General features: G+C 44.9%; 1 long non-coding RNA gene across 1 annotated transcript; it reads left to right on the top strand.

The window, feature by feature from the left end:
• The first annotated feature begins 977 nt into the window (after positions 1 to 977).
• LOC125942765 (uncharacterized) lies at positions 978 to 4,676 on the top strand. Its single transcript, XR_007465343.1, has 3 exons — positions 978 to 1,251; positions 1,356 to 1,425; positions 2,495 to 4,676. It is a non-coding gene; the product is annotated as an uncharacterized LOC125942765 (long non-coding RNA).
• Positions 4,677 to 18,175: the final 13,499 nt, after the last annotated feature.

The following is an 18,175-nucleotide window of genomic DNA, read 5'->3' on the forward strand; positions in this document are numbered from 1 at the left end:
CCATCGTCGTTTTAACATACAACATATGGCATAGCCATAGGTGCGATACAAAATGCGCACGTTTTAGGGAGCAAAAGAATGTGAAATTCACTTGCAAACACGGTGACTGCGTGCATGGGGAGTTCCCCAAAAGTAGACACGGCGGCAACACGGATGGTGGCGATAAGGCAGGCGCCGACAAGCAACGACGCTACCTTTGAGCATCGGACGCGCTGTGCGAGTCGTAGGATGCAAGCGCGCACAGGCTGCAAACATACACTTCAGAGGTCTTAGAATTTCCTGTGCCACACCCTGTGTCTCGAAAGCATAATACATTTTTTTATCCAACGGCCGTGGTACTAGATATCAAACGACGAACGCGCTTTGAGACCACAGCGCGTTGAAGTTTCGGATTCAGCAACAGCCACAACATTACGCAGCTAATCGCTGTCTCAGCGGCTGCTCCCGACACTCGCCTTGCAGAAGCATGCGATAAAATTCTTGCCATGGAAGCCTCCCAAGCCTGCAGCTCTCCTATGTTCAGTGAAACAAACGAAGGCCAAAGAGAAATGAAAGAAATCAAACAACAGTTACGCGCCCACGTTATACCCTACTTTTTACCGCGTCATCTGCAAAGATGCTGCAAACTACTTAAACAAATTATTGTTCATAAAAATAAAGATATTAGTAATGACTTTTACTCATAGGTGACGCAATGAACGCCAAAGCAGTGTTTGAGCATGAGCGTTTAAGTGTGTGCGTGCGTGCGTGACTTTATTGTGAGCAGTCTTTTGCAACGGTATCCAGTGTGCCGTTAGTTTCGTAGTCGCAATTTTGTTAATCGTATTATTTATTTTTTACGCTACAAATTAAGTTTTCCTTCAAAATTTATTATGTTTTCTATGAACAAAAATTATCAATCATTATTTATGAATTTTAGTGGTTATCTTTAGTAGGAACGATTTTATTAACTTAATACGATACTGAGGCTGCGACCGGTTTTCGACTCTGTCACTCGTCTGAACTTGTGCGGTGGTTCGTGCTGCGCGCGCTTTGTCGGAAGCATTTTTCTTTTGTTTTTGGACATCATGACGCAAGTTTTAGTGAAATTGCTCTATGATGATAAGTGGGATGTTTATCCGTTGAAGACGTTCGCTGACGCAGCCACTGGTCTTCGGGTGATGTTCGAGCCTGGCAGTTTTGATGAGTTGCACGGCAGAATTCATGATGGAAGGAAGGCGAACAAAGCCGCAGCCTAACTTCTGCACACAGGTAAGTGATTTAGTTTCCTTGAGCACATAACCGCGTTTTTTTTTTTGTTTTTTTTTTCACTTGGACGATCGTGAGATGTTAAGCACACCGTTCACTTTCTGCAGGCAAACCGCATGCCCTGGAGCGAAAGCGCGCGAAGCTAGCGCTTGCTGCCGCCGCTGCTTCGATTGAAATGTTCGTAATATTATCTAATAATTTGCTATCGCAATCGATGCTTCGCCTTTGGAGCGACACTGCGATATTAAAAAAAATATTCTTAATCTGTAGTGGCTCATCGTATACCTTAAGGCTAGTGTGCACATTTTCTCGCGTAGTCGTTAACTGCGCCTCTATTTGCGTTGTGGCTAATGTCGCGGTGTGCTGCAAAATATATTTCGCCTTTTCGGTATGTGCGGAGAACAGCCTACCGATAAGTCCTGCATCGGCGCGATGATTACACGGATACACAGCGTAAATGAACAGAGGCGTGGTGGCGACGTCGGCAAAGCCGCCGACGGGCTTGCCTTATCACACATCGCCACCCCAACCGCAGTAAGCATACTTATCAAACGTGACGTGTTGCTGTTTAAGGCGTACTGCACGCTTTTAATAGGCGATAACTCAAGCGCGCCGCCGTTCTCTGCTACCTCTTTGAGCTGGGCCGACTCGAATGTGCGTTGCTTGCAGAAACGAAAGGAACGCCAGACGGCTCATCGGCGCCTCAAGCTAAGCGCCGCACTCGAGCACCGTTAGCGCGGCGAGGAATGGCACGTTCATGAAGATAGCTCACTGCACAGACGCAAGCGTGCAATGCGCACAGGACGCGTACGCAACGCGCGGCACACAAATCGCGCGGAATGTTCTTAGCCACGCAGCAGCGGATACTAAGCTTCAAAGAAGCGGTGCCGGTTCTCACTAGCACGCTCGCGCGCATCGCTCTCGGCGAATTTTTAGGTCTGCCCTGCTGCTCCCGAAGATTCGGACTGCTGCTTGGTATCGGCTGTGTACTATAGCATGGTCTTTCGTGTTGTGAGAGAGCCGGGAATATATTTCACCGGTGTGAAACAAACATCGCTGTGCGTATCTTTGGTAACATTTACTGTGACAATCCATTTCATCATTTTCGCGACGGCCCTCTTGAAAGAGACGCAAATTTTTAATTGCCAGTGTAGTGTGTACTAATATTTAGTGCGTGGTTATGTATATTGTGTGACAGATCTTTAATTTGCATTATCTAATTCTGTCTACATTCCCTTCTCTACAGGTTACACATGCACCAAAAGGCCAGGTGCTGACGTGTCGTTCGTCAAGAACAGCTTGGCGTCGTTTCTCGCAAGAGACATCCATTGATCTGCGGCTGATTCACCAGGAAGCTCGCATCTCTGTTGCCACTCTGCGTCAAGTGGGATTTTTAACTATTTTTTATTCTGCCCGGGTGGTGTACGCTGTGACGCTGTGAAGACTTACTTTCATGGACGCTGTGAAGGCTTACTTTCGATGTGTTCTGCCTTTTGGTTGTAAAGAATTGGCTACCTTGTGAGTGGAGGTAGTTCCTTTTTCTTGTGAGAATGTTTATCAGCCTAACCAAGCGGTACATGCGTACTTGAAACAGCAGCACAGACGAGGATAATGAAATAAGTAGGAACACATACAAGCGCCGACTCAACTAGAAGTTTATTCTTGAAGACAGGTTGTAAACACATTGGAACTTGACAAAGATAAGAAACCATGTATGCGTGGCCTTTGTGATTAAACGAAATTGTGTTTTCTGCTGTTAGGGGTAGAACGAACAATTGTTTCATCACAAAGACCAGAACACAAGAGAAATTATGGAAGCCTTATTTATTGATTGCAAAGAAGACAAATGCATAAGCTATCTGTTGCTCTTAATGGGAAAGAGTTGGGATTTTTAAAAGAGCTCTCCTTGTTTGGTGGTATCACTTCTAGGACATCTTTCACTCTTTTTTTTTACCTGCATATTTATACTACAAAACACGTGTTTTGTTCCTTTTTTTTGTTGCACCGGGCTGTCTGCCACGCATGCATGGCTATTTCTTTGTCAAGTTGGCCAGTGTGCTTAATATCTTTGTCGTCACGAACAAACTTCTAGTTGAGTCAGCATTATTGTGTGTTCCTACCTTATTTCACCGTTCTCATCTTTGTTTGAGCTGTTTGTAAAGTATGTACACACACCAAATTACCAAAGTATCCGTAAAATTGAGATACATGAAGTTATTTGCACTATTCATTTCTGCAAGAATGGTATAGCTTCTCATCTCGTTTGTTCTTAACGTTGTTGTACAGTTTTTGTAATATATAGCCTGGAAAGACGTTTTCTGTCAGATTAAATATGCATGTATGTCACTTTTGATATTTTTTTTCAACATGGGTAGTGCAGCTCCTTCCGTCTTTCAGTTACTGCTTTGTCGCAACTTTTATATATTTTATGCAGCGAAATGCTGGTGGAATTATATATATTTATGTGCGCAAGTGTGGAAAATGGTGTTTTGTATGTGCATTTATTTGCGTTTTTTACTAGCTCTCCAATCTGGCTGTACAGTTATTGAAACCTTTTCTCATGCTTTATAATGAGTCGTTCTGGGCTCTTTGATGATGCAGGTGACCATTTATTTCACTGTTGGGAATTGCGTTAGCTGTGTGTCACTCCAGTTGTCTGTATTTTATGTCACTTTATTATATCATTGAAAGTATTAGCCTTGCATTAGCTTTTTATTGACCAAGGTACCAGTTAGTTGCTGTGTAGGGTAAAAAAGGCCCAAAGAAATGATTTCATTAGCTTTGTTCAAGTCCAGAAAAAAATTCACTGATGAGCTCACTAAATTAGAAAATGCCACCAGTAAACTCTTCCGTACCCACAAGTAACACAAGAAATTAAATACTGTTCACACTCGAGAGGGAAACAGCGCGAAAAAACACAAGAAGGGAGACACACACCAGCGCTTCTTGTCCCTTCTTGTCTTGTGTTTTTTGCGCTGTTTCCCTCTCGAGTATGCACCAACTAGCCCAAGCCTCTACTGTCTTGAAATACTGTGCAGTTCTTGACTTATGCCAGGGAGGTAAGCTGCTTTTACAGCACAAATGTTTTAGAAGTTTACCTCTGAAAAACACGATTCAGGTGTTTTGTATATATATACATTAAGTCATTTGTTTCCAGTTGTTATTTTGCCTACTCACAGGCAGCCGTAAACCCTTCTGTGACTGTTTACTGGGTGTGTGAAGCATTTTACTGTAAGGTATCGAGTGGTCTTCATTTTTGTATTTATGCATGCAAGCCAAGAGTTCATGTGTTCAAAGTTAATTACAAGGGTATGCTTAAGGTCTGCCTTTGAGTCACTTGACTGTTGTTTTTACAAAATATATTTTTTTCTGCTGTAATTGTGAAATATAATTCTTTCTGCTGTAATAAACTTCAAGTTGAGTGAGCATTCGTGTGTATTCTTATCTTAATCCAGCGTTCGCATCTCTGTTTGAGCTGCTGTTTGTCAAGTCTGTACATACACCAAATTGCCAAAGTGCTTGTAAAATTGTGACACATAAAGCTATTTGCATTGTTTCTTCTTGCAAGAAGGCTATAGGTTTCCATCTTCCGTTTGTTTTTAACATTGCTGTACATCTTTGTAGGTCAAGTTCAAGGAGTCCCTTAGGTAGCCAATAAGAGTGATAACTTTGTAAAATTTATCACTTTCATCCATCAACAGCGTAGTTTTAAACCCACTAAGTTCTACTTTCCAGTTCTCATGACCCTGCTTTGTGCTGTGCTCTACAGGCACAGGAAGCTTTTTTTATGCTGTAAGTGCAGGCGGTGTTGTATATCTTCCAGAAAAATTGTTGCGAGTTTAACTAGGCATGTGTATGCTTTTGCTACATTTTTTCAGCATGTGTGCCATAGTTCTGCTCCCTTACACTTAATAGCACTGTAGGCACTAGCGTATGTCTTCAGGTTTCATACAGTTGTGCCTTATATACTGTAATAATGTCATGTGCATGCTATATTACATATTAGGGTACATGAAATATGTCAGTCGCTCCTTTGCTTCTGTTCGGATTAGGGAAAGTTATGTGAAGAGGCACCGGGGCATGCAAGTGCAAATAGCAAAGCAATTTCAAAATTAAGTGCACTAAAATGCCACAAGCCCAACAAAATATCAATGATATTTCAGTGGCAATTTTCGAAATATCAATGCCATCTCAGCAGGCGCACAATGTACTTTTCAATGCTGTGTCAATAATTACTCAACAAATGGTCAACAGAACAATCACAACAGCATTTCAAGACTGCATCAATGGAAACCCAACAGAAATTCAACAGAAATTACACAATGATATGTCTAAGCACAATGTGCTTTCAATATTAACTCAACAACTATTCAACATTGACTTGCCCAATTGTGTTTCAATAAAATTTCAGTGGCCAATATTCAAGAGCCCTCAACACTTTGCTCAGTGATATCCCAACAAACTCCCAATGAATGCTCAATAAGATACTCAACATTGACCAATGATATTTCAATGCATTCTCAACAAAAATTTTTGTAAGGGGATCACACAGTCCAACGAGCCAGCAGAGAGAATGATGGTCGGTAACAATCTTGAACTGGCGGCCATGCAAATATGGTCTGAACTTGTGGATGGCAAAAGCAACAGCAAGACGTTCCAGTTCCGTGACTGTATAATTGCTCTCTGCTTTAGTCAGAGTACGACTTGCGTAGGCAACGACATGTTCGCGGGCGTCGTGAAACTGGACGAGCACAGCACCAACACCCACACCACTTGCATCAATATGTAGTTCGGTGAACGCCTCCGGATCGAAATGGCGGAGAAGTGGCCCAGAGGTGAGCAAGAACATCAGCTGCTCGAAAGCGGTCTCGCACTGAGCGGACCATATGAAGGGAGTGTCCTTGCGAAGCAGGTAAGTCAGTGGAAAAGCAAGCTGGGCGAAGTCTTTAATGAACCTGCGAAAATAAGAACAAAGGCCCAGGATGCTTCTGAGGTCTTTCACTGTCTTCGGCTGCCTAAAGTTGCAAACATCAGAACTCTTTTGGCAGTCTGGCCTATACTGTCGTTGTCGACGAGATATCCCAGCACAAGGGCTTGACGCTCACCAATATGGCACTTCTTAGAATTTAAAATGAGGCCAGCCTGTTTGATGCAGTCCAAAACAACGCCGAGCCGCTGGTTGTGCTTGTGGAATGTTCGGCCGAAAATAATCACATGATCTAAATAACACATGCGAATCTACAATTTAAGACCGCAGAGGATAGAGTCCATAAACCGCTCGAAGGGTGCTGGCGCATTACAATATATTCGAGAAGTTTACAGCAGGTGCAAGTCAAGGAAATGGGTCTGAACTTTGATGGGATCGTCTTAGCAGCACATTTTTGTACTGGAATTTTTTTCGCAACTTTCCATTTGGAAGAGATTCGTGAATCGCGGATAGATTTCGTAAATATCAGGCGAAGACATTTACTAACTGGCTCTGCATACCGTTTGAGAAAAGCGTTCGGTATCCCATCAGGGCCGCAGCTCTTTTTTTTTCATCGAGGTCTAACAGTAGACACAGTATACCACTGCTGTTATTTCGGGAGTTCCTAATAATTTATTTTTGCTAGATCATATGATCGGTGAATGTTGCAATATGCTGTTGTCTATTGTGAAAACCGACTGGAAGTACCGATTCAGTTGACCCGCCTTGTTTTTTGTTTGCAATGATACGGAATCCTTTTGGTCATAATATTTAAAACTTTTAATACGCGACAATTTTGCTGGTGAAGTTTTGAGGAAGTTTCCTAGATTGGTACCAAAAAAGTGCATTTTTGAGGAGCGTATTTTGTTTTTCAGTATTTTTGATAGTGCGGAAGTCTTGGCTGTGTAATTAATGGCTACGCAAGACTTTCTTAAACAAGACCTTCCAGTGTTTCCTAACCTTCTGATTTTACGTTTTACATGAATTATTTCACTCGTAATCCCGAGATAATGTTTCCTTGTAATCTTTCGCACTGCCGAGACGAAGTTTTCGACGCAATGCATGACGCGTGCTTTGAATTGCAACCATAAATCATCTATGGTTCAGCTTTCATCCGAGCAAAGATAAGTGAAATCATGTAGTTCGTGAGTAAGATATGTCATTATTGCTGCGTCGTCTGCTCTGCTGAATGAAATAACACTTTTTACAGGGCCGTGGTGTCGGTCAAGACCATGTAGAGGCAGTGTACATAAAACTAATTTATGATGGGACATGCCGTCTAAGATTTCAGTGCGTATTTATTTGATCATTCGGGAAATGGTCACTAACAAATACTACGTCCAAAATAGAACCGGATGCACCCCGGACACGGGTGGGGACGCGCCAGGTTTCTTCTCAAAAATTTCTCGGCGTGTGGTTTAATTAAAATCTTTCTTGGTCTGTACATATCTCAAACCTTGCTTCCGAACTGAGTAAAATTGTTGGTCTGCTTTTTAGGATTTCTAAACTCTTGCTTGTTTGGTTAAAAGTGTCAATGTATAACGCACTGTTCTTTTCAAAACTATCATATTGTAATCTTGTATGGGGTACGACTTCGTCTTCAAACTACCATAAACTACTACTGCTACAAAAAAGAGCCTTGCGGGCTGTTGAGGGCTATTACGGTCAACCACAAAATTTATGTACACAACCCTTGATTGTTAAACATCGCATACTACAAGCTGACCAAGTGTATTATCTACGGCTGTTGCAATACATTCATCGAAACCGCTTGTACTCTATTACTGACAGGATCATAAATTACAACTTTCGTAAGCTAAAACTACGAGTTCCGCGAACACGCACGAATTATGGTAGACAGAAGCTAAATTTTCACGTACCCAAAGCCCTCAACAAGTTTCCCTTTATTGATGATTTCTTTTTATCTGAAAATGTGTGTAAGAAAAACACGAAACGACGTTTGATTGAAGGCCAAATTCAAATGTAAACAAAATGTCATCCACCGTTTGCTTATATGTACGTTTTTCTCTATCTCTGTTGCGGACAAGTACTGCAGTCGCATATTTCTTGTCTTAATTCACCTGTCATATATGCATTGCATTTGTACTTGTATGACTTTGTATGCTTGAGTATTACCTTGCACATGATTGTCTTTTTCCCTAATTAAGTTTCACTGTGCGCATTGTAGCATTGTTTTAGACATATTTGTGGCACCTTCTATATACATTTTCTTTTTTTTTTCTTTTTTTTACTGCCAACTTTATGGGTACCGGGGCCTCGTCAGGCCTTACCGCCTTTTGTCCCGGTCCCCTCTTTTCTTTGAAAAGAAGAATAAACTTCACTTCACTTCACTTCACAATATATCTTAAATGACTTCATTCGCAGCACTTCGGACTTTCATGGACGACCATTCCATTTCAGGCAGATTAAGATCACCTGCGATGATAACCATGCCACCTTGCAATGTGGTCGTGCATATATATAATCCAGAAGAAGTTCTAGATACCTTATTTCTTCATTAGGCGGTCTGTAGACTCCTCCAAGAAAACCGCAGCATTTATATAGATGTAGCTTGCACTTCACTGTCTCAATGTCTTGGTTATCTGGCAGAATATAGTAGCGGAGTTTTTTTCTTAAAAAGCAGTGCGACGCCCCCGCCTCTTAGATCCCTATCTCTGCGCACGATTACATAAACCGGTGGCACTGACTTCATGGCCGAATATGTCCGGGTAAAGCCATGTTTCCGTGATAGCAATAATGTCTGGTTTCATTTCCAACAGAATAGCTTCAAAATTATCCACTTTATTTGCAAGACTTCACATGTTGACATTCAGCAGGGTTACTTCTGTCGAATTCGAGTGACTCGCTTTCCCAAGCTTCCTTGCTGTTCGTTTTTATGGACTTCGACTTTGTCTTCATGGCCAGTGTCCCAGGAAAAACGGCGCCCATTTATGCGCACTTTATCATAGGTTAGTGTCACGAGTTCTCGCTTATCCCGATTTTATTTTGTTCTGTCCCACAACTTCTTTCTACTATCACGAATATAACGAGAAACTTATTTGCTAACAGAGAAACCTGATGCTTTAGGCATAGCACAATGTTTAAGAAGTGTAACTTTTTCTCGAAAGTCGCGCAATTTCAGAATTATGGGTCGGGCCCTAGAAGCGTCAGTTTGCTTCTGTCTACCAAGGCGATGAATTCTTTCGATTCCCTTGGTTTTAATCTCAAGTATACCCTCGAAACCATTTTTTTCAACCGACTCAAGAAGCATATCTGTAGATTCATTTTGCTGCTCTTTAACACCGTAGATAACAAGGTTGGACCGACAGCTACGGTTTTCTAGATCCTCCAGTTTCCTTTCCATAGCCATTAGTTTTCTTTTTTCAAATTGGAAATTTTCCAAATTATTGCACTCCGAAACCTGTTTTTCAATGCCGGTAATCTTTTAGAGCTTCTTGTTGATTGCATTAAGTGCAGTGTTTGATAAAGATTGTTCTTTCTTGATTTCTTGAATATCCTATGCGATTAGTTTTAACTGTTCTGCTATAGCGTCTAGGGTAGGGCCTGGGTTCAATTCAACATCTCCGTTCAGAAGTAACAACAAGCGCAAGGAAACAATCAGCTTGCAAAAAACATCGCGAAGTGACCGTGGGCACGGTAGCGGAATTAAGCAGACATCATTACTACGAAATGACCTATCATAGCGTCTCGTCACCGGAAGAATAAACAGAAACGGGTTTGAAGGCTGCATCTTGGCAATGCTGCCCAACCCACTGGCGTCTTTGCCGCATGCGCTCTGTTTTATACAGTCACTCCTTGTGGCCGCCACCGATGCTGCCAGCGCCTCCGCCGAGTTGAAACCAGCGCCATCATGGGCGAATAGGTAGATTTCGTCAATCAAGGCTGGATGCATCAGCAGGTCCCTTTTGTCGGTAGTAGTGGCCCGAAGCGATGATAACAGCTCGTGGAGTGTCGGCGATAGGCCCATAGGAAGTAACAGGATTCCGATCGACACCTGAAGAATAAACTGAAGCAGGTTTGAAGGCTCCCTCTTGGCAATGCTGCCGTGCCCACCTTGTTTTGCCTTGTTACTTGAAGCCAATAGCCAAGGTATTCGCTTTCACGTGTGACAAATGCTGTACGCCGCTGCCCACGTTCTCGGCGTGAAAGAACAGGTCTCTCTCTTTTTTAGTTGCGAAGCATCGTATGGTCGGGCCTATGTCACTCCCTCCCTCCATCCATCCATCCATCCATCCGCCGTGCAGCGTCCACACCCCTACTGCGCATCCTCCTCCTCCCCCTCCTCTCCTTGTCTCATCTCCTCTCCTCCCTCCTCGCCTCCTCTCCTCTCCTTGCCTCATCTCCTCTCCTCTCGGCATTCCTCCTCTCCTCTCCGGATTGAGCAACGAATGGCAACACCTGCGGATCCGCGCACGATAATGCGAAGCAGCTTAGGTTAGAGGCGCGACGGTAGGCGCCCCAGAGGCACCGGCAGCAGTCACCAACGCCCCACGCGTTCGGTGCGAACGCGGGAAAATCGCCGACGGCGTCGACAACAGTTCTGCGCGTTGCTGGTGCTGCTGCATGACCAAGTTAATACAGCTGATAAAACTACCTTGAGTCGACCCCATGGCTGCTTCGCATACTACTCAGGGTTCCCCTACGGGAAAATGGTGCAATTTTTTTTCTATTTTTGCTGATGTATCCCACATTCGAAGCGATGGAAACACACAAAAAAGCGGTCAAGATTGCACTCCGTCGTGCAAATCTTAGGCTCAGCGAAAGTGTCAATCCTCAAGTCTTACTGGCTGCTACTGCAAGGTATTACCTTGGTTGCTGCTAGGTCTTAACTTGGTTTAACTTCACTACGCATGTAGGGAAGTTATTCTCCAGCGATCATTTTCGGAGGTACCTTCCCTTTGGTGACACTTCGCGTGACTAGCGCTGGACGCGTCGGTGCCAACGAGCGACAGCCTGCCTGGCATGCCACAAACGCAGGCAGGCAGGCAGGCAGGAGTCGTGTCTGTGTCGGGTGAAGCCAACGCGCACATGCACCGGCGAGGTGACGTCATCGCTGCTGCTTCGGCGCATGCGCAGGTATAGGCAACGCGGGCGGCGTTGGCAGCATCTCTGCGCGTTGCCTCGTTGGTGCTGCTACAATTTCTTTCTCTATCTCGCTCTTATTTTCTCTTTCTGTCTCCCGAGCATTGCGCGCTCCGCGCGCATGCTCTCCTTCCCTCTCCTTAACGTCCCATGTCAAGGCAACATGTGAACGGCACGGAGAGGAGTCGAGGCAGACGCCGCTCTGTGAGGTGGTTGCTAGGCAACGCAGTGACGTCATAGCTCGGCGAGGTTTTGCGACAGCAGGCGACACTTTCAACGGTTAGCTAGAACAGCTTCACTGTTAAAAGTGTGTTTTTTTCGGACGCTGCCACGCTGTTTATGAAGTTATGCTTTGTCATGGCAATTCAATACAGCCTGCGAGCATGACTCGGCTTGGCATTCGAGCAGCTCGTTCTTTCGTGGCACTGCTTCGATGCTCTAGTAAACCCTTAATTTGCACCTATTTTAGAGTGCTCAAAGCGATTAGCCGCTTCTCAAGCTAATGCACAGACGTAATGATGAAGTGCGCCCATTATATTCACACCACTGAAATGTCCATGCATTTCACTGGATCTGCTAATGCGGCCACACTTCGAAGATTTAGGGGCGCTTTAGCGTAGACATAAATCCAAGTTTTTGTGATAGGGCCGCCTTACGGTTAACTTCTGGCACAATATTATTGTGCATTGTAGCGCTGTTGCAAGTTGATGACAGTCATCACGCCATCCAAAATAATAGAAAAATACGAATGGAATTACCTTATCTCAAGTTGCAAATCGAAGTGAATGGGTCCGGTTAGCCAGACATCGCCGAGACGCATGCCTTCACCGGATGCTGAAGTAAGAGGAGCCTGCCCTGGTCACCAGTGTGAGAGCAGAGAGGCGATGAAGCCTATGAAGCATCGGCAGAGGAATCAAGTGAGGTATCAGATCGGACGGAGCAACGATCTTATGAAGCCATGTATTTTATGTTAATCTCGATTCAATAAACAATTTTTTGCCCTAACATGACATCTTAACCACCCCTCTTTACGGTCAAGCAGAAGAATGACATAAATGTTCAGCGATGCCATTAGGAATGTGAACATATAAGCACCAAAAAATGCAGTCGCCGTTGATTTGAGGAGGGACGACTTAACCAGAACCGCAACGCGGAATGGAAAGCGTAAGCGTCAGCTCTCATCTTTCAAAAAGATTCATTCTTTTATTGAACACGCCAATGCCATGCTGTGCCCCGACCGTTTTCAAAGCCGCGAACTGCGCTGTCTGACAGGTTGCCTATTAGCCATCCGTCCCATAGTTGCGCCTCCGCTGCGACAGTTGTCGCGGCGCTCACCGGCAAGCTCCATTGTCGGGAGCGTATATTAGATTGATAAGTTACCATATGTTTGCATTTCTTGTTATCAATTGGGATACACTTAGGGAAAACTTTCATAATCAGTATGCTACACGCCGTGGTTGCTCACTGGCTTTGGTGTTGGGCTGCTGAGCATGAGATCGCGGGATCGAATCCCTGTCACGGCGGCCGCATTTCGATGGCGGCGAAATGCGAAAACACCCGTGTACTTAGATTTAGGAGCACGTTAAAGAACCCCAGATGGCCCAAATTTCCGGAGTCCCCCACTACGGCGTGCCTAATAATCAGGTGGTGGTTTTGGTATGTAAAACCCCATAATGTATTTTCTTTATTTAGTGCGCTAGTGAGTATTTACCCTAGGCGCCTTTACGACAAATCGAGTGTCTCTTCTTTGCATTTACCTGATAATCTTTGTAGTAAGAAACTAGTATGTGGCAATCTGGAAGAAGCCAACGGAAGCCACGAAGAAGAAGTAAATGCGCGAGCTCGTGACGAACCTGCATGGGAGCTCGGGGCCTTCGGAACGAAAACGGCTGAGCTAGCACTGCCAGGCTAGCCTGGGCGTGTACGAGTTCGACCTGAGGCACAACACGGACCGAGCCGGTGCTACCAGACCAGCCGGGACGAGACTGGCGTGTTCTGCGACAAACCTGGTTCCGGCCAGAGCTGAACTGCAGACCAGACTGAGAGGATCGGTGCTGTTCCTGCGGTGAACGAGCGTTCGAGCCCAGCGGTACCAGATGGCCTTGGTCGTGAGTGCGAAGTTCGGGTGAGCAACGTGAAAGGATCCGGCACAACCGCCTGCTGGGGTCGTGGGCCTGTCGTGCTGTCGCGCGAGCAGTTCATCTTCTCGTGCGCTGGCCGCCTGTACGAGTTCTTCATACAAAGAACGCTGCGTCTGCAAGCGCCGACGCCCCTGCCATCATCAGCAGTATTGTGAGTGAGCATTTTACGAAATGACCGAAGGACACACACTGTGATAGCTAGCGTGAGTCGTGGACTGCGTGGACCGTTATACAAATAGCCACAGTGTTTTGTTAACTCATAGTAAATGTAATTGTCGCCATCTGTCTTTGATAAATGTTTGTCCTGTCTATGACTTTGCTTCCTGTATCTGAGTCCCTGGGCGCACGAACCACCACAACCTTCTATTTGTTTAAAACTGATTCGGAAGGGCATCCGCGATTTTCCAGCAGGTCACTTCCTTAGGCCTCCTCAGACGTTCTTGTTTTACAAGCTGAAGTAGCCTGTATCAAGCTGAGCCATCATTCTTTTGACCAGATGAATAAAACAGGCAATTAACTCAGCGAAAGCTTAGGGGAAAATAATTGTGAATATTTGGAATTGATAAATAATATATAAAGGGGAAATGAAAGGGGATGAAAAGACAACTTGCTGTAGGTGGGAACTGAATCTACATCTTAGTTAGGCATGGGGTGCTTTATCAATTAAGATACTGTGGCACTCACCGTTCCATTCCTTTTAGGTATTCCATCCCTTCCATCCCTATGTGTGCAACATAGCAGTCCTGGGAGTTAGCCAGTACCGCTCACAGCCACGGCAGTAGATGTAGAAGAATATTTTAACTGCAGGTGTCATGTAATACATTCTGCTCGAGGGCCCTTACTTTGGCTGCCTTGCTGCCTTAAAAGAGCGTACGATTTTTCATTGGCCATTTGCCTTAGTGGGGGTAATGATGTGATTTCATGATATGAACAGGCGTTTGAAAGCCAGCTTCGCCTAATTTGTTGTGCATGCTGTGCCCGAACCCGTTCTTTTAAAGGTGAAGAGAAGCTTGACTAAGACTCGCCAATCAGAAGTAAAAGGAATAGACTTCAGTACACCTGAGTTTGTGCCATCATCAGCATCATCATCAGCAGCAGCAGCAGCAGCAGCAGCCTATATTTAGGTCGACTGCAGGACGAAAGCCTCTCCCTGCGATCCCCAAGTACCCCAGTCTTGCGCTAGCGTATTCCAACTTGCACCTGCAAATTTCCTAACTTCATCACCTAACCTGGTTTTCTGTCGTCCTCGACTGCGCTTCCCTTCTCTTGGTATCCATTCTGTAACTCTTAACGTTAGGCCCAAAATTTTTCGGTCCATCGCTCTTTGTGCGGTCATTAACTTGTTCTCGAGCTTCTTTGTTAACCTCCAAGTTTCTGCGCCTTATGTTAGCACCTGTAGAATTCAATGACTGTACACTTTTCTTTTCAATGACAGTGGTTATCTCCCAGTCAGGATTCGGTAATGCCAGCCGTATGTACTCCAGCCCATTTTTATTCTTCTATAAAATTTATTCTGATGATCGGGGTTCCCTGTGAGTAATTGTCCTAGATAAAAGTACTCCTTTACAGACTCTAGAGGCTCACTGGCAATCCTGAATTATTGTTCCCTTGCCAGGCTACTGAACATTATCTTTTCCTCCTCCATATTCATCTTCAACCCAATTCTTACACTTTATCGGTTAAGGTCATCAATAATTTGTTGAATTCGTCTCCATTGGTGCTGAATAGGACAATTTCATCTGCAAACCGAAGGCTGCTGAGATATTCGCCATTGATCCTCACTCCTAAGCCTTCCCTGTCCAAGAGCTTGACTACTAGCTTCTTCTAAGCATGCAGTGAATAGCAATGGATAGATTGTGTCTCCTTGCCTGACCCCATTCTTGATAGTTAACTTTCTACTTTTCTTGTGGAGAACCAAGGTAGCTGTGGAATCCTTGTATATATTTGCTAAGATAGTCACGTATGCCTCCTGTACTCCTTGATTACGCAATGCCTCTAGGTCTGCTGGTACCTCTACTAAATCAAATGCCTTTTCATAATCTATGAAAGCCATATAGAGAGGTTGATTGTACTCCGCAGATTTCTCTATTACCTGGTTGATGACATGGATATGATCAGTCGTACAATATCCCTTCCTGAAGGCAGCCTTCCTGAAGTTTGCCTGAAGTGTTGCCCTGATTCTATTGGAAATTATCTCGGTGAATATTTTAAGGAATACTGAAAGCAAGCTAATGGGTCTGTTATTAAATTCTTTAACGTCTCCCTTCTTATGGATTAGTATAATGTTGGCGTTCTTCCAGCTCACTGGTACACTTGAAGTTGTGAGGCATTGTGTATAAAGGACCGCAAGCTCTTCAAGCATGATATCTCCTCCATCTTTGAATAAATCTGCTGTTATTCCATCTTCTCCACCAGCTTTTCCCCTGGTCATGTCTTTCAATGCCCTTCTAACTTCATCGCTAGTTATGGGGATCTTGCGCTGGAGTTTGAGGTATAGTAGCGGCGCCTGGCGGCGGCGAAAAACGTCATCTGGGTAGTACCAGCTTGGATAGTATTGAGCCCTGGCTGTGGCGAAGCACGTTTCTAGCCCGCATTTTGCGTCGATTCGCACTTTTTTCTGCCCTGTTTCGAGTGCGAAAAGGCTCGTCACTTCTCACAGACCATGGCGACCAGGCTGCGTGCTGGCCGCAGCCTATAGTTTTACGAAAACGGACTCTCCGTGTGCCGTAGGACGTAATGCTGGAAGCAGAAGACATCGGCGACGCCGATCCGGACAGACCTAGCTCAGCCTCGAAAAAGCATCACCGTCGTTACTGCTGCGTCGTGGGCTGCCATGAACAAGAAGGCCTGAATCCCAACATCAGATTCTACCGTTTTCCTTCAAGGCCTAACGAAGTGGAGCGTCGGGCGCGCTGGATAACTGCAGTTCGTCGCGCTGCGTAAGCGAAATGGAGGACCGAAATAGCAGCAGGCATGGCTGGTGATTCTCGATTCGAGACCTGGCCACAGCGAAAATTAACAATTCGACCAGTGCGAAGTGGTGAAGTGACCAGGTGTGTGCAAATGACCACAAATGGCCGGGCTGATTCGGTGACAATTCACAACCCCACTACGAGCAGCACAGGTTAGAGAGTTGAATGTGCTCATCCTTGACCACAAGCCAGCACGTTGAGGCAGCACAGCAAGGTAGTATTGATTACAGCACATCGATGTTCGAGCGCTGTCATTAAAAGCTACATCAAGCGAACAGTGCACGAGCGCGCGCTGCAGCGCGATTCACACGTACGTACGTTACTGCGAGCTTATATGCATTGCATCAGTTATTTATCAATTGCTAGACAGATGGCCGCCACTACAGCGCAGGCATAACTACTTGTATAGCGGCATGCAGTCAACAAAGATTGCAGGAGACCCGCCATTTCGCGGCATGTCGAAAGACCGCTGCCGTCGCGGCGCGTACGATCGTGCGCTCGAGCAGTTCGTACACCGCGGCATGCTGAAAGACCGCTGCCGTCGCGGCGCGTACCGTCGTGCGCTCGAGCAGTTCCGTACACATGTCTGCTTATCGCTGATGTGAATTCATTTATAGAAAGCATTTCCTCGCGTTTGTGCGCCTGAATCTAGCAGCGTGCAAACCTTACCTGAAGTTCAACTTCGCACGTGCGTGACTCGCTTGACTTGCGATTGACACCGCGCGAAAACTTCGCCGCTTATTTCTTGAACGGCGTACACGTATTCGGCGTTGCATGATTTCTTGCCTTTACGCAGCATGCCAACCATAGAAAAATCTTCGGCGCCCGATATTTGCTGCAAGCCGTGGTACAACACAACCGAAAGTGGCGGGTCCATATAAACGTGCTTCCCGAAGCAGACGACCGAGCTTGGTACTACCCAGTTTCGGATTGAGGGCGCTTTTTAGCACCATTTTTGCAGCGCCCCCTGGGCAACGCAAGAGCCCCATAGAAGGAGCCTCTGTATCCGATTCATCACTAGTTCGAATGAAAGTAGCTTGGATGCTCTGAGTATTGTATAGGTCAGTTTATAATTATTCCGCTGCTTTTACTATGTCACCGAAATTGCTGATGATATTACCCTACTTATCTTTCAGTGCATACATCTTGCCTTGTCCTATGCCAAGCTTTCTTACTGATTTCATGCTGCGTCCATATTTTACGTCTTCCTCCATCTTTCCCAAGTTATAATTTCGATTATCCCTTACTTTCTTCTTGTTGATCAATTTTGACACTTCAGCAAATTCTATCTGATCTTTTGAGTTGGACACTTTCATGTTTTGTCGTTTCTTTATTAGGTCCTTTGTTTCTTGGGAGAGCTTCATACTGGTTGCGTTGGTGCCTTACCTCCCACTTCAATTGCTGCTTCTGAGATCAACTTAGTTACGGTTGCATTCATTACCTCTATGTTGTCTTTATCTTCCTTTTCTAAAGCTGCATATTTGTTTGCGAGCACCAGCCTGAATAAGTCTGCTTTTACCCTTACTGCCTCTAGGTTGGCCTGTTTCTTCTTGACTAATTTTATTCTTTCTCTCTTCAAAATGAGAGAAATCATAGACCTCACTAACCTATGGTCACTTAACTTTACCTTACCTAACACTTCTACATCCTGCACTATGCTTGGATCGGCAGAGAGTGTAAAATCTATTTCATTCCTTGTTTCTTCATTAGGGCTTTTCCATGTCCACTTCCGGTTACTGCGCTTC

This window comes from Dermacentor silvarum, chromosome 1 (genome assembly GCF_013339745.2).
Source record: "Dermacentor silvarum isolate Dsil-2018 chromosome 1, BIME_Dsil_1.4, whole genome shotgun sequence".
Classification (NCBI taxonomy): domain Eukaryota; kingdom Metazoa; phylum Arthropoda; class Arachnida; order Ixodida; family Ixodidae; genus Dermacentor; species Dermacentor silvarum.